Source organism: Thamnophis elegans, chromosome 2 (genome assembly GCF_009769535.1).
Source record: "Thamnophis elegans isolate rThaEle1 chromosome 2, rThaEle1.pri, whole genome shotgun sequence".
Lineage (NCBI taxonomy): Eukaryota > Metazoa > Chordata > Lepidosauria > Squamata > Colubridae > Thamnophis > Thamnophis elegans.
The window spans coordinates 130,782,515-130,797,250 of record NC_045542.1 but is presented as its reverse complement, the minus strand read 5'-3'; positions in this window follow the sequence as shown (position 1 = coordinate 130,797,250).

The following is a 14,736-nucleotide window of genomic DNA, read 5'->3' as shown; positions in this document are numbered from 1 at the left end:
GTCCCTTCCAACTCTGTCATTCTATTCTATTCTATTCTATTCTATTCTATTCCATTCCATTCCATTCCATTCCATTCCATTCCATTCCAGTCCAGTCCAGTCCAGTCCATCCCATCCCATCCCATCCCATCCCATCCCATTCCATATACAGCCAGGAGCCAGTTTCCTTGAGGCCACTCCAACATATAGAGCTGAGGTGGCGCAGTGGTTAAATGCAGCACTGCAGGCTACTTCAGCTGACTGCAGTTCTGCAGTTCGGCTGTTCAAATCTCACTGGCTCAGGGTTGACTCAGCCTTCCATCCTTCTGAGGTGGGTAAAATGAGGACCCGGATTGTTGTTGGGGGCAATATGCTGACTCTGAAAACCGCTTAGAGAGGGCTGAAAGCCCTATGAAGCGGAATATAAGTCTAACTGCTATTGTTATTGCTATATTAACCACTGCACCAATGCACCAAATCAGGTTTCACTTTGGGGAATTATTTTCTCTTTAGTTCAAATCTATTTTCAACTGTGACAGGCCCCTGAATGATTTGGGAGCAGTTTCTCACCCGAATTCAGTTCATGAGATTGTTGTGTGGGGAAAAAAGTAAGAATAGTGCTATACATATTATCTTGAGTTTCTGTATGAAAGGCATGATATGACTCTACTGGTGAAATACAAAAGAGGGGAGATGGGCAGAATAAAAATTTAATAAATAAAATAGATATATGCCAGCTGTCACTGGGCAACAACTCAGAATTTTTGCTATATTTATTGTTTTATAGATTACATAATCGATAAAATTGTGGCATTGGACAACGAATTCCCGCTTGGTCAAAGGAATCTTCTTGTGCAGAGATAGGTAACCTTGACCAATATTTTTATGTTCTATGAAGCTTTCCAGCCCAGGTTCGCTTTGCCGACACAATTTTGGAGCCTGATTTTGAAGAACTGTCTGTCCCTGGATCCAGACTGCCCATCAGGATGAGAAAGCTGGGAATGTTATGGGTCCCATTGATCAGGGATGTATATCTGGGTAGGACCATGAAAAAGGGCATTCTCGATGATGGCCCCTGTTGTATGGAACATCTTTCACCCCAAAGTTTGGTTGTCCCAACTCTGTTGCTTTTCCAAAAGACATTAAAGGTGTAGTTTTGTCAACAGGTCTTGGGACAACAAATGGGGATAGATGGTTTACGTGATTGTGTTGCTGCTCTCATGGAGGAATGAGGGACTCAGTTTTCCATCCTTCCGAGATCAGTAAAATGAGGACCCAGATTGTTGAGGCCAATATGCTGACTCTATAAACTGCTTAGAGAGGGCTGTAAAAGCACTGTGAAGCAGTATATAAGTCAGGGGTGCAATTCAGCAGGTTCTGACAGGTTCTAGAGAACCGGTAGCGGAAATTTTGAGTAGTTCGGAGAACTGGCAAATACCACCTCTGGCTGGCCCCAGAGTGGGGTGGGAATGGGGATTTGCAGTATCCTTCCCCTGGAGTGGGATGGGAATGTAGATTTTGCAGTATCTTTCCCCTGCCACGTCTACCAAGCAACGCCCACAGAACCAATAGTAAAAAGATTGAATTTCACCACTGATATAAGTGCTATTGCTATTGCTACTGCTATTGTGTTGTGATTTTTAATGTTAGCTTCCTGAGACACCTATGTATGAATCAGACAGCCTTATAAATTTGTTTAACCAGTAGTAATAAATTAATACTGCACTGCTTTTCAGCTGTGCATTTCCTTTCCCTTTTAATGGTTAATATTTTTATTAATTAATTAATTAATCAAATAAATAAATAAAAATAATGCACACACACATACACACAATCTCTGTAGGCTCAGCACATCTATTCTCTATTGAACCCTGCCCCAATTGCCAAACAACAGTAACAATAACAAACAAAACATTTAACTCTGCTCACCTTAGTGATACCAGGCACGTTCCTCAAATACCTGAGATATTATTTTCATTTATTATAGTGGAGCTCTTAGCTGCAGAAATGGGACTTGCCCCTGCTTTATTTTCCTGCCAACAGTTGATAAAGAGATGCTGGAGCTGGAGTCCCATTGCAAACATTACTTGCAGAAAATTACCTTTACGGGACTATATGCACATTCTCAAATGAAAACGTGGTGGGTTGGATTGCATCCATCTATAATTTTTAGGACCCCCGTGGTTTATCCATTTAATTAATATCCTGGCATAGACAAGCGTTTGCAATTGCGCAGGCAAAGGCAACGAGCATAGTCTTTTTCACATTTTCACTCCTAAAACATGACCTCAGTACTTGAGAATGCTCTCGTGCGTTTCTATATGACAGTATAAATGCCTCTTCTATTGATAATATTGCTTCATTTGGGATTAGCACAGAATCCTTGGAGTGCTTTACACTCGATTGTACATTTCAGCATGGCCATAGTTCACAAAAAGAACACACTTGAAGCACATGCTTTCATGCTCTCACACACAAGCATAATTCGACTGCTGGTGCTGTAATCTTGTTCTGTGACCAGGGAGATTTACCTCCCGTCAGGCTTAGTCATAATGGATTCTCTGTGGTGAAAAACGTTTTCAGCATGTCTAGATTTTGCTTGTTGTTGGTAAGCCATAATTTATGTCTTGATCCACAAAATCAAAATAAGTGCCAGACCACTAAGAAATCCTATCTCCAAATGAAGTTCAGCTGATAGTACTATTTGAAGGGCTGGAAAACAGTATTTACTCAAGAGCCATTGTACATATAGTTGAGCAAAGATTATGTCAATATTAAGTTGTAGGCAGCTGAACGAAGTGTAATGGATTCTGTTTAATATATCTTCATTTGACATTCATTTATAATTTAGCTCAAATTTCAATTTGTTGTTAGTTGCAAAATCATGTTCAACCCATCGTGACCCCATGGACAATGTTCCTCCAGGCCTTTCTGTCCTCTACCATCATCTGGAGTCCATTTAAGCTCACACCGACTGCTTCAGTGACTCCATCCAGCCACCTCATTCTCTGTCCCATTCTTCTTTTGCTGTCAGTCTTTCCCAACATTAGGCTGTTCTCCAGTGAGTCCTTCCTTCTCATTAGGTGGCCAAAGTATTTGAGTTTCCCCTTCAGGGTCTGGCCTTCTAAAGAGCAGTTGGGGTTAATCTCCTCTAGGACTGACCGGTTTGATCGTCTTGCAGTCCAAGGGACTCACAGGAGTCTTCTCCAGCACCATAGTTCAAAGGCCTCAATTCTTTGACGCTCAGCCTTTCTTATGGTCCAACTTTCAGAGCCATCCATTGCAACTGGGGAAACCATAGCTTTAGCTATGCGCACTTTCGTTGGCAGTGTGTTTGCAATTTTTGTTTGTGTTTGTTGGCAATTTCAGATAGTCCTTGACTTATAACAGTTCATTTAGTGACCATTCAAAGTTACAATGGCACTGGAAAAAGTGACTTATGACTGTTTTTCACACTTATGACAGGGCCGCATCCCCAGTGTTCACATGTTGGCCTCATATTTATGATGGTTGCAGTGCATGTGATCACCTTTGGCAAACTTCTGACAAGCAATGTCAACAGGGAAGCCACATTCACTTAACAACCATGTTACTCACTTAACAACTGTGGCAAGAAAGATTGTAAAATGGGGCAAAACTCACTTAACAAAAGTCTCACTTAGCAACATAAATTTTTGGGCTCAATCTTTGTCATTAGCCAAGGACCCTCTGTATATTTAGCAATAATATAAATGGCTTGTCAAACAAATCTGGGTGTCAGACAATATTACCAATGAAATGAAAACAATATAAAGTTCCCAAAAGGAGAGGAAGTAACCCAAAGAAAATATATAAAAATATCAATATTGCTGGGGTCAATATTCATGCCATATATATTATCATAGTCTGAAGCCACGACAACATTCTGGACCATTCTGGTCAATAGAAAAAATAAGTTCCTGGCACTCTGCGAGCTTGGTTGTTTTCTTACAGGCATTTCATTAGCAAACCGTATTTTTCGAAATATAAGACGCAGCATTTTCCCCAAAAGAAGAGAGTGAAAATCTGTGTGCTTCTTATACACTGAATAGAGCATTTTTTGCCTCCTGAAACTGCACTCCCTTTGCGAAAATGGATGTGCAGAGAGTTTGAGAGGCCTGCAAAGTGCTCCTGAGGGCCGGGGAGGACAAAAACGAGCAAAAAACGGGCTGCTTTTTGCTCGTTTTTGCCCCCCCCCCCGGCCTCTCAAACTCTCTGCATGCCCCATTTTTCACAAAAAAATAAGGGATGCAGAGGGTTTGGGAGGTCTGCAGAGTGCAAAGACTTTTTTTAAAAAAATTAACTCTTCAAAATCTTGATGAGTCTTATACTCCGAAAAATAGGGGTAGGTAACAACATCAGTCTTCAGGGTTTTCTAATGACCAGCAAGATCAGAACCATCTGAATCTTGGGGTGGGAGTGTGGAGGGAGGGGAGGGGGACATGCAGTTCCATGGGCAGCTACGATGATGATGCAAGCGTACTGCCTCAGTCCTACCAGATTTCAATGGTTAATAGAAACATTTTGGCTGCCTTGCCCTTTCGGTACTTGTTGATTGACAAAAGCAATCAAAGATAGATTGCAAAGATAGATGTGCCTTGAAGAGTCCTGTAGCTGACAATCACTACCTTGAATTGTACTTGTAAGCCTATCAAGAACTACAGCAGCTTGTACAGTAGTGATAATACATGGGCATACAACAAGAATAATGTTACATGGGCTTACACCAAATACCCTAAATACCCACAATGCTGCGTTCTGGAGCAGGTTTACTTTCCAAGTGGTATTCAGTGGAAGCCTCAACTTCATAAAGTGCAATTGCAACAATAAGAGGTCACCAAATCACATGGGTGATTGTGAACAAGGCCTCCCAATCCAATGACTACAAATGGCATGATGTATTTGAGCAAAGGAGTTCCTAGACTCCATTGCCATTACCTTCTCAAGTAAGATCCAGGAAGTTCAGGAAGAATGTCTGATCAGTTCTGATTGGGGAAGCATAGTCCCTCCAGAAGTAAAAATGAAAATCTTCAGGACCCGATTGGCCAAACTTACATCCATAACATTTTGCTAGGCTTGAACTTAAGCCTGTTCCTTACCATCCAGATATTCCCAGTTTCCAACTATGGAAACAAACCTTGATGGCATCATTTGGCTGAGCAGGAGCTCAGACGTATCTCCCAAAGAAAGACAGCAGCTCTGATCACTCTTTGCTCGTACAAGCATGAAGCCGAAGGCACCAGCATGAAGTTGGCCATTGGGACCTTGTTGAAACGTCGCCAAGATACTCTCAATCTTACACAGGAAAAGACCCGAATACACCAAGACCTGCATACACACACACACACACACTTCAGCGAGGTCTCACTCGCCATCTTCAGGCTGGGTTTTGGGCTTAAAGTGTGGTCGGAGCTGCCGTATTTCTATAAAACCCCCCACCAAGATTTATAGAAAGACGGCTGCTCTAACCACACTTTAAGCTCAAAACCCAGCCTGAAGATGGCGAGTGAGACCTCGCCAAATGTTTTCATAAATTTTCATGGGTGTAGGTATGCTGGTCTTGTTGTATTCAGGTCTTTTCCCATGTAAGATTGAGATTGAGATTCGGCGAGGCCGAAACATTGCCAAGACAATCTCAATCTTACATGGGAAAAGACCGAATACAACAAGACCAGCATATATGTGTGTGTGTGTGTGTGTGTGTGTGTGTGTGTGGTGTGTGTGTGTAGATATATGTATGTATGTATATGTATGTATGTATGTATGTACGTATGTATACATACATACATTCATACATACATATATATGTAGGTCTTTGGTTATTAGGGTTTTGTCCCGCATAAAATTGGAGGTGTCTTGGCGACATTTCAACGAAGTCTCATTCGTCATCTTCAGGCTTCGTGCTTCCAGGAGATCTCGGCTGTTTCTTCCTTTTAACTGCCAGTGGAAGTTAAACAGCCGATACATATATTTGTTGTATTTGCTGATAAATAAATAAAGGGAGACTAGTATAGATCTATTTCAAGCTATTTAGCTCTCATCAGCTAGCCATACCCTTACTGGGAATCGGACCTGTGCTGTATTGCATCTTAGGCACATATGTTAACCACTAAGCCACAGAGCTCGACTCCTTATCAGCCAAGCCAGGGTGAAAGGTATCTATTAAGATTTACAACCTGCAGTATGCCCAAATATGGGAGGAAGATCACTACTTCCATTCTCTGTCCTTCGGCTCGTCACAAGAGACCATCCAGACAGAAACCCAATATTTTTACTGTTGCCTTTTTGTTACATTTGTTGTATTTGTGCTGATAAATAAATAAAGGGAGACTAGTATAGATCTATTTCAAGCTGTTTAGCTCTCATCAGCTAACCATACCCTTACTGGGAATCGAACCTGTGCTGTATTGCATCTTAGACACATGTGTTAACCACTAAGCCACAACAAATGTAACAAAAAGGCAACAGTAAAAATATTGGGTTGTAAATCTTTTTATATATATATATATATATATGTATGTATGTATGTGTGTATGTATGTATGTATGTATACACACATACATACACACATACATATATACATACACACACACACACACACACACACACACACACACACATATTATTACTGTTATTGCAGTATTCTAGGCATTTCTTTGGTTCTTTGTCTTGAAACTGCTTTGAAATCTTTGGAATTTAGAAGCTGAGGCAGGCTGCACAGATACAATCCAGTCTAAGGCCAACATCAGCCTTTCAACTAAAGGCTCAGTCAAATTATACTCAGGATTCCCGCCCCCAGCTATCTTTGGAACCCTATAGGGTCCATTACTGATACTTATCCAGTTGAAAAAGCTATAAGATTATTCAGAAGTGTCTGGCTGTTTCCTTTTCAAATACTGGAAGTTTCCACATCCAGCCCAGTCATTCTACTTCTCTCACTGTCAAATTAGTTCTACAAACTTATTGCACCTAATTCCAAAAGCATTATAGTAATAAGAAGCCCAAATCAGCCAGGTAAAGAGCAAGGCCATCAAAAAATAACAAATCTTAACAATAAAAGCCACCATAGCTGAGCATCCTGAAAAAAAAAAATTACTCAATCAATGGAAGCCACTTTTTTTCAACCTGCAGATGTAATGTGAAAAAATGTCACTTCAGTGCATTAACTAAGGGAATTCAGATAGAAATAGGACAACTGTTGGAAAGAAGATATCAGGCTAGAAAGTGGGAGATGTGAGTTCTAGTCCTGCGTTAGCCACGAAAACCATCTCAGGGCTCTCTCTTTTACCCAACCCACCTCACAGGGTTGTTGTTGTGGGGAAAATAGGAGAAGTAAGGTGTGTTGCATAGGTTTTCCGTCTTGTTGTTGTTAGTTGTGAAGTCATGTCCGACCCATTGTGGCCCCATGGACAATGTTCCTCCAGGCCTTCCTGTCCTCTACCATCCTCTGGACTCCATTTTAGCTCACACCTACTGCTTCAGTGACTCCATCCAGCCACTTCATTCTCTGTCGTCCTGTTCTTCTTTTGCTCTCAGTCTTTCCCAGCATAAGGCTCTTCTCCAGTGAGTCCTTCCTTGGTATTTGCAAAAAATTATAAAAGTGGGAAGAAGGAGGAAGGAAGGGGGAGAGCAAGATAACAAAGCTTCCTTTGCACATAATTTGTTTGGCATGCATACCATTTTGCATTTCCAATGCAAAATTAAATCAAGGCTGTAATTTATATTAGACTGACAGAGCTCAGACCTTGGGAATTCCTACTGACTAATCTTATTTTAATGAATGGGAGCCACACAAAAATAGAATTTTGTCAATGTCTTTTCCTTTCAATAATCCACATCCAAATGAAGGCTCATAAAGGTTTTACCCATTATGCTTAAACCAACTTGCAGCTCAATTTAGCTTTGAGTTGGCTTTCTCTTTCAGTTAAAAGGAGAGACTCATTAAGTCATTTATGCCTGACTTGCCAGTTATTTAGGACATGAAAAGCAAGTTCACACTCATTTGGGGGAAGGCAGCTCATAGAAATAGGGATTGAAAAAAGTTTGGAAATGTGGCTTCTTCTCCTTCCCCTGTCCCTCACCCCCAGATTCAACTGCTCAAAGAAATCTAGCAGAAGAAACTACATTTGCTTCATTAGCACTTCATGCAATACTTTGTCTATTTATTATTCATTTATTTCATCCTCTGGAGGTTTACATTAAAAACTTAAAACAATACTTCCTTCCTTCCTTCCTTCCTTCCTTCCTTCCTTCCTTCCTTCCTTCCTTCATTCATTCATTCATTCCCCTTCACTTGTTTATGGGACAACCAATTCCAGTACAAACTAGTATCACTATCTTGGTGCATACCTTTCAAAATAAGAAAGTTTATTCAGTATAATCTAAGGAGAGTGAAGTAATAATCATCTCCATTTTCCATACTGGTTCAGTTGTGTTAGTGCACTAAACCATATACATGGTTTAAAAATTAAGGAACAACTGCTAAGTCCAAAGTAAGCAATATTATGGCTTAGCATAATGTATAAATCCAGACCTTTGATCTAGGAAGACTTCTTGTATTATTGATATGTTTGAAAGCTTACAAACAACTAATTTTACTGTTAGATACTGATACTATAGAGGAATACACTGGCTCAGGGGTTAAGATGCTGAGCTTGTCGATCAGAAAGGTCAGCACTTTGGTGGTTCAAATCCCTAGCGCCGTGTAACGGAGTGAGCACCCATTACTTGCCCCAGCACCTGCCAACCTAGCAGTTCGAACGCATGTAAAAATGCAAGTAGAAAAATAGGGACCACCTTTGGTGGGAAGATATCAGTGTTCTGTGCGCCTTTGGCATTTAGTCATGCTGGCCACATGACCACGGAGACGTCTTTCGACAGCCCTGGCTCTTCCGCTTTGAAATGAAGATGAGCACTGCCCCCTAGAGTCAGGAACGGCTAGCACATATGTGTGAGGGAAACCTTTACTTTTACTGATACTACTTTTTATTTTTGTATCTGTATTGCATGGTATATTTCACTTGATTCATACATAATCCTAACTTTTAATATAGTTGGTTTGTTAGCTGTTGAATGTATCCCAAGAATGATTTCAGAGCTAAATTTTGGCAGCATACCACAATCTGAAACCAGTTTCTTCTTCTTTTGTGAATTTTGGTTGATTTTAACAATGACATGCTGTCAGGTCTAGAAGAAAAATCATGACTTATTGCTTTGTTTTAATGCATCAGCTTTTTTATCTGGGTAGAGATAAACAGAGAAAACGGATCAGGAATCTGCTGAAGCAGCCATAAAACATTTAAGACTGATTCCATTTTGCTTTGGGCTTGTTCACCAAGCACAGGGTTAAAACAAATCTTGATGTACAGGGAAAATACAATCACCTTGTATTTTCATAAGGGTCTTACTTGTGTAGATGTATTACATACTTCCCAGATAGTCTGGCTTTCTTCCAGCATGGAGCAGGAGACTTTCAGATCAACAGAGCAAGACCGTCTGATCTCCAGCAAGCTGGCCTGCCCAAATCCTGCCAAAGAAAACTGGTGGTTTTGCAAACTGAACTAAGCCATTAGTCTTCTCATCGTTCCTATCACCCATCTCCCACCACTTATGACAGCAGAACTGTAACTTTGTTGCTTGTATCCTCACGATTTATATTGATATTGTTTCCTGATTGCTTATTTGTACCCTATGACCATCATTAAGTGTTGTATCTTATGATTCTTGATGAATGTATCTTATCTTTTTATGTACACTGAGAGCATATGCATCAAAGACAAAATCCTTGTGTTTCCAATCACACTTGGCCAATAAAGAATTCTATTCTATTCTATTCTATTCTATTCTATTCTATTCTATTCTATTCTATTCTAAACAATTGTTTCTTGCTGAAAGCTGTAACTTCAACAAACCGTCACAAACAAGTTTTAAATTAACAAAAACTTCTGCTTTTAAAATAGAGTTGCAGCACTTTAGATCTTTCTTTGCTTGTTCATCACTGAGATGTTTATTTTTCCTTCATGAAAAGCCTAAAAAGCGTCAAAACTCTCAAGAAACATAAATAATAACCCACAAAATTTATGCTGTTCGATCCTGGTGTTAGAATTGTCACCCTTTCCTCTTTGGACAACTTGCAGAGTTAGTAGTTTGCAGATTGCAGAGTTAGTAGTTTTGCGTATATTCCAGAAGAAATACAAGTAATCCAAAGCCAAAAGCAGGATTCAATTCCTTGGTGCCTGAAGGAACAAAAGAGAGCACCCAGAGCCATTTCACTGCCTTACCCTCAGCTGGCACATTCTGTTTGTGAAATGAATAGACAATGTAGCTCCTAGTTGTCCTCTTGCCCTCTGAACTGCGGCCTTTCCCCTTGACCTCTGCTCTCATCAATGCAAGGAGAAAACAAAGAACCACATTCTGGCTCCTCCCCGTCTCAGAAGGGGCTGCTTGGGGAGTTCCAAAGGGCAGGATTCAGCCTCGAGCACGGGCCAGCTGGCCAAATGTTCACCCAAACAAAACTATGACGGCCAGTGTTTTGTCAACCTCCAACTTTACAAAAGATGGAAACTCGCCAACAAATTCGTCTCAGCATCGGGAGTTGCATTTTTAAGGATCCGTGTGTGTGTGTGTGTGTGTGTGTGTGTGTGTGTGTGTGTGTGTGTGTGTGTGTATTCAGCCAGCAAGGTGCCAGGGCTGATTTGCCTTAGGAGGCATAGCTGTTAAAGAACAGGAAGCAGCCTGGCAAATGATCAGTACAGTAGCAGGGTGCACGTTTCCAGCATATCGTCTTACTTTATTACCCAAGCGAGCTCTAAAGGATCAGCTTTCTTGCTATCCTCCATAGTTTTTCATTGCCTAAGTCACAATGCAAATTATTTGTTTCCCCTTCCAACGATCTGGTTTTCTCCCTTGCCTCTTTCCAACAGCATTCACAGCCCCCAGAAATGTTTTCCTATAAATTCCAGCATCTCCTTCCTGTTGTTTTTCAGCAGTAAATAACAAACACGCCAATTCCTGTAAAAGCACCTGTTGAGGCTTGAAAAAAAAATAACCAAGACAGCTCCTGCCTTGATATTAATTTCAATCTCTTGGTATTTTGTGTTTTACTTTTAGCTACCTTGGGAACAAATTTGAACAGAAAAGACAGGATATAAATTAATTGAATAAATGAATAAATAAATATCTCATGGCCATAGCCTTTTCTCTAAATCTAGAAATGCCTAAAGAACTCCGAAAGGTGTTTTTTCAGGAGACACTTCCTTGTTTTTTTCTTTTAAAGATGTTTCACTTCTCATCCAAGAAGCTTCTTCAGCTCTGACAGAATAGTGGGGAATGGAAGGATTTATATTCCTTGCAGACAGCTAGTCATTTGCATCCCTTTAGAGGATCATTGAAGCACTTGGAGGTTTATCATTGTCCTCAGGGTCACCTGAGTAGTGCTCCTAGTTCCTGTAGTCTGCAATTTCCCCCCCACCGCTGGAAATTCATTCCTACTCCCACACCATTCAAAGGGTGTTCATCCCAAACTGTAAAGCTAAGCGTCGGTAGAGATTCTCAGTCTATACAATTTGGGATGAACGCCCTTTGAATGGTGTGGTGTAATCAGTGGTGGGCTGCTGTGTGGTCACACGGGTTCGGGCAACCCCTTAGTTTTGAGCGCTAGCTGGGACTGCCTACCTGCCCTTGTACTAAGCTATCCATTTATAACTAACTTTCTGGCTCATTCCCTCCACCCTCACTGCCCAGCTGAGTTTCGTGCTGCCCCTGCTTTACTCACTGGAGCTGCCTGAGTTGCTTACCTGATTCTTTGAAGATCTGTTTCACTTTCAATAAAATGCGCTCCCAGACTCCTTTTGATTTTCCACCAATGAGGAAAGAATGAGGAGTCCTTAGTGCTCTCTGAGCTTGCTTTTCTTGCATATGTTACATTAGCCAAACCAGATAACATCATCAGCTAGCACAAATATTCTCATTTATTGAGGAAAGAATTTTAGACAACTTCTCAGCAGAATCTGCATTCTTCTACTGATGGGTCCACCTACTGTTCTGACTGAGGCTTCCCAAGAGCATGCAGCAAACTCTTTGTTCCGACAAAAAAACCCTTTTATTGATTTACTGTGAATTCTGCTCATTCACATCCAGCAAAGTCTTTCAAGGGAGGATTTACAGTCACAGACCTTATCTAGCTTAGAGAGCTGCCAGGTCAATATCTGCAAAACTTGGCAAGGAGTCTCGGAGAGTCACGAACCAATTAAACGAACTAATTGTCTCCTGCAAACTCCACTCCCCTTTCACTCCTCTTTTATTTTCTCTGGGAGGGGCCATTCATCAGCCACCTGTGGCCTTACTCCCAAGGGGCCTTACTCGACCCCTGTTCTTTAGCTGTTCCCTTCATCTGGCAACTCTGCGCATGTGCACACTGGGCTCTATGAGATCCGCATGCACAGGCTCCAGCTGTTCATCTGCCTCACTGATGTCTAACTCTGAAGGCAGCTGATAAGTGGCAAATGGCCCTGTCCCCCTTTCTGTCTCCAACACAGAGCCCTTATCAGAGCTTTCCCCAGACTCCAGGACTGGCCCATATTCCTCCCCAACCTCCTCACTGTCTGAATCTGCTGCCATTTCTGCTGGCGGGCCACAACACCTACTTCTTTTCTTTTGCTGCTCCTGAATATCCCGCACTTTCCTTTCAGAAAATACCAAGGCATCTTTTCCAGTTAGGCCATTTCTCTGTGACCACGGGTGCTTGTGGCAAGATTCAACCAACTTTGAGCCTTTCAGCTTTCCTATTAGAGATTCACATCCCCAACACTGTAAGAAGAGAAACACCTCATTCACCACTTTATGATTCTCTGGTATTATATCGCCCAAGAGATAGAATAAAAGTCTGATAATCTCTCTCCAGAGCAGAAAATTAAGAACTGGAGTCAAAGTACTGGTTACGGCTGTGAAAGCCCTGGTTTTGCGTTTTCAAAATGATAAAAGCAGAATGGGGCTCTGGGAGTACATGGCGTATGGAGTATATTATATCTTTATCTCCTTGGCAGATAAAGATGCAATTGATTTCCAACCTCCGATGGGTTTGCCTCAGCAGAAGAAAGCAATTTCAAGAGGGAGGCAAGAGCACAATTAACAGACCATTTTGGGGAACCAGAAAGCAAATTCAAAGGGTGCTGTTACCTCAGGAGAGAATGCTTTCACACTTCATATCAGAATAGTCAGTGGACTGCACATCTGTCTTGATGAATAAGACATTCCCTGAGACTCAGACGGCCTCAAAATTGTCAAGTACTTGAACTTAGGGCAACAGCAATTGTTAACTCTGTACTTGCACCACATTGTGTGGGCACCGTTTCTAAAAATGTTGAAAGAAAATTGCTGAGTTTACTATGGTGCTGCTACAGATGGAAGCAATCATGTGTCAGGGAAACTGTTTCCAATAATCATTCTCAGCATTTCAACTCAAAGAATAGGGCTTCGCCATCAAAATTAATTGAGGTTAAAAATACACCTATTTGAGATTTCCAATATGATTGCTTAATAAAGGAAACCTGAAAAGAAAGGAATGTCTTAGTTGAAATGCCTGGGCCAGACCCTGCTATTCACAACAGATTTGACCTTCTCTCCTTCCTTCCATCAGTCTTTGAAAGAGGGCACTATTTGCCTCCTGAAGGGATGGGGTGTCCATTGGGACTCTTGTTTTCAGGTGTAACCAGCTTTACAAACCAGCACCACCCGCTATATCGAAGAGCAGGTCACCCCAAACAAACATTTGTGCAAGAGCCTGCGTCAGGATTAGTAATTGCAAGGCAATATTCAGTAAATTCCAGCATGATAAAGGAGAAAAGAAACGTATTTGCAAACTTTGCACTTACTGCATAAGAGCTTAGCACACATTTGAAACACTTGAGCATGCATCAGAAAGAATGGAAGTTGGCACTGAGAATATTATTTTTTAAAATTACCACGACTTTCATAGTTAACTGTTCCAGGAATTCTATAGGTTTATGTTGAGTGTAAAATGGGGCTGCCTAGTGGCTATGGCTATTTAGCTGAACATGCTTCGGCTGCTGAGGTCTATCTTTTGGTCGAGACCCAAGCCACCATTGTGGTCAAAATGTAACTTCAAACATGATTAGCGAGATGTACTTCCAGCACACAAATTCACTTGTGTGCATTCCAATATGCTGGTGTGTATTTCATGCATCACATGAAATTGAATCCATTTGTTGAAATTCCAGAGAAAAAACATCTCTGTTGCAAAAATGCTTGAGCTCACTTCACACCATCCTTCTTACACCTAGGGCAAACAGCTTCTTGTTTCTGAAAAGTTATGAGCAGCACACAGTGGAGAGAGAGGGGGGGGGGAGGAGGCAGGCAGGCAGATTTGATGGAGTGTGGCAAATTCTTTGCTGAAGTAAACTGTTTGTAGAACACATGCTCAGAATATGTGGAGAAGATACCTGCAAGATTTCTCTTGCTTTCTATGGGATTGTCCTGAATGACTCTAAACTGAAGTCTGCTGAACTTTCTGTCAAGATATGAAGATATGCCCTTGTTCAATCAGCTTAATGGAATTTTGAAGAAGAGTCAATAATTCTCTAACACAAGGGTGTCAAACTTGATTTCATTGAGGGCCACATCAGCATTGTGTTTGACCTCAGGGGGCCAGGATGGGTATGGCCAGGGGTGGGAATGGCCAGCTAGATGTCATTTGTGTTGGGGATGCCTGTGGTGGCCCAA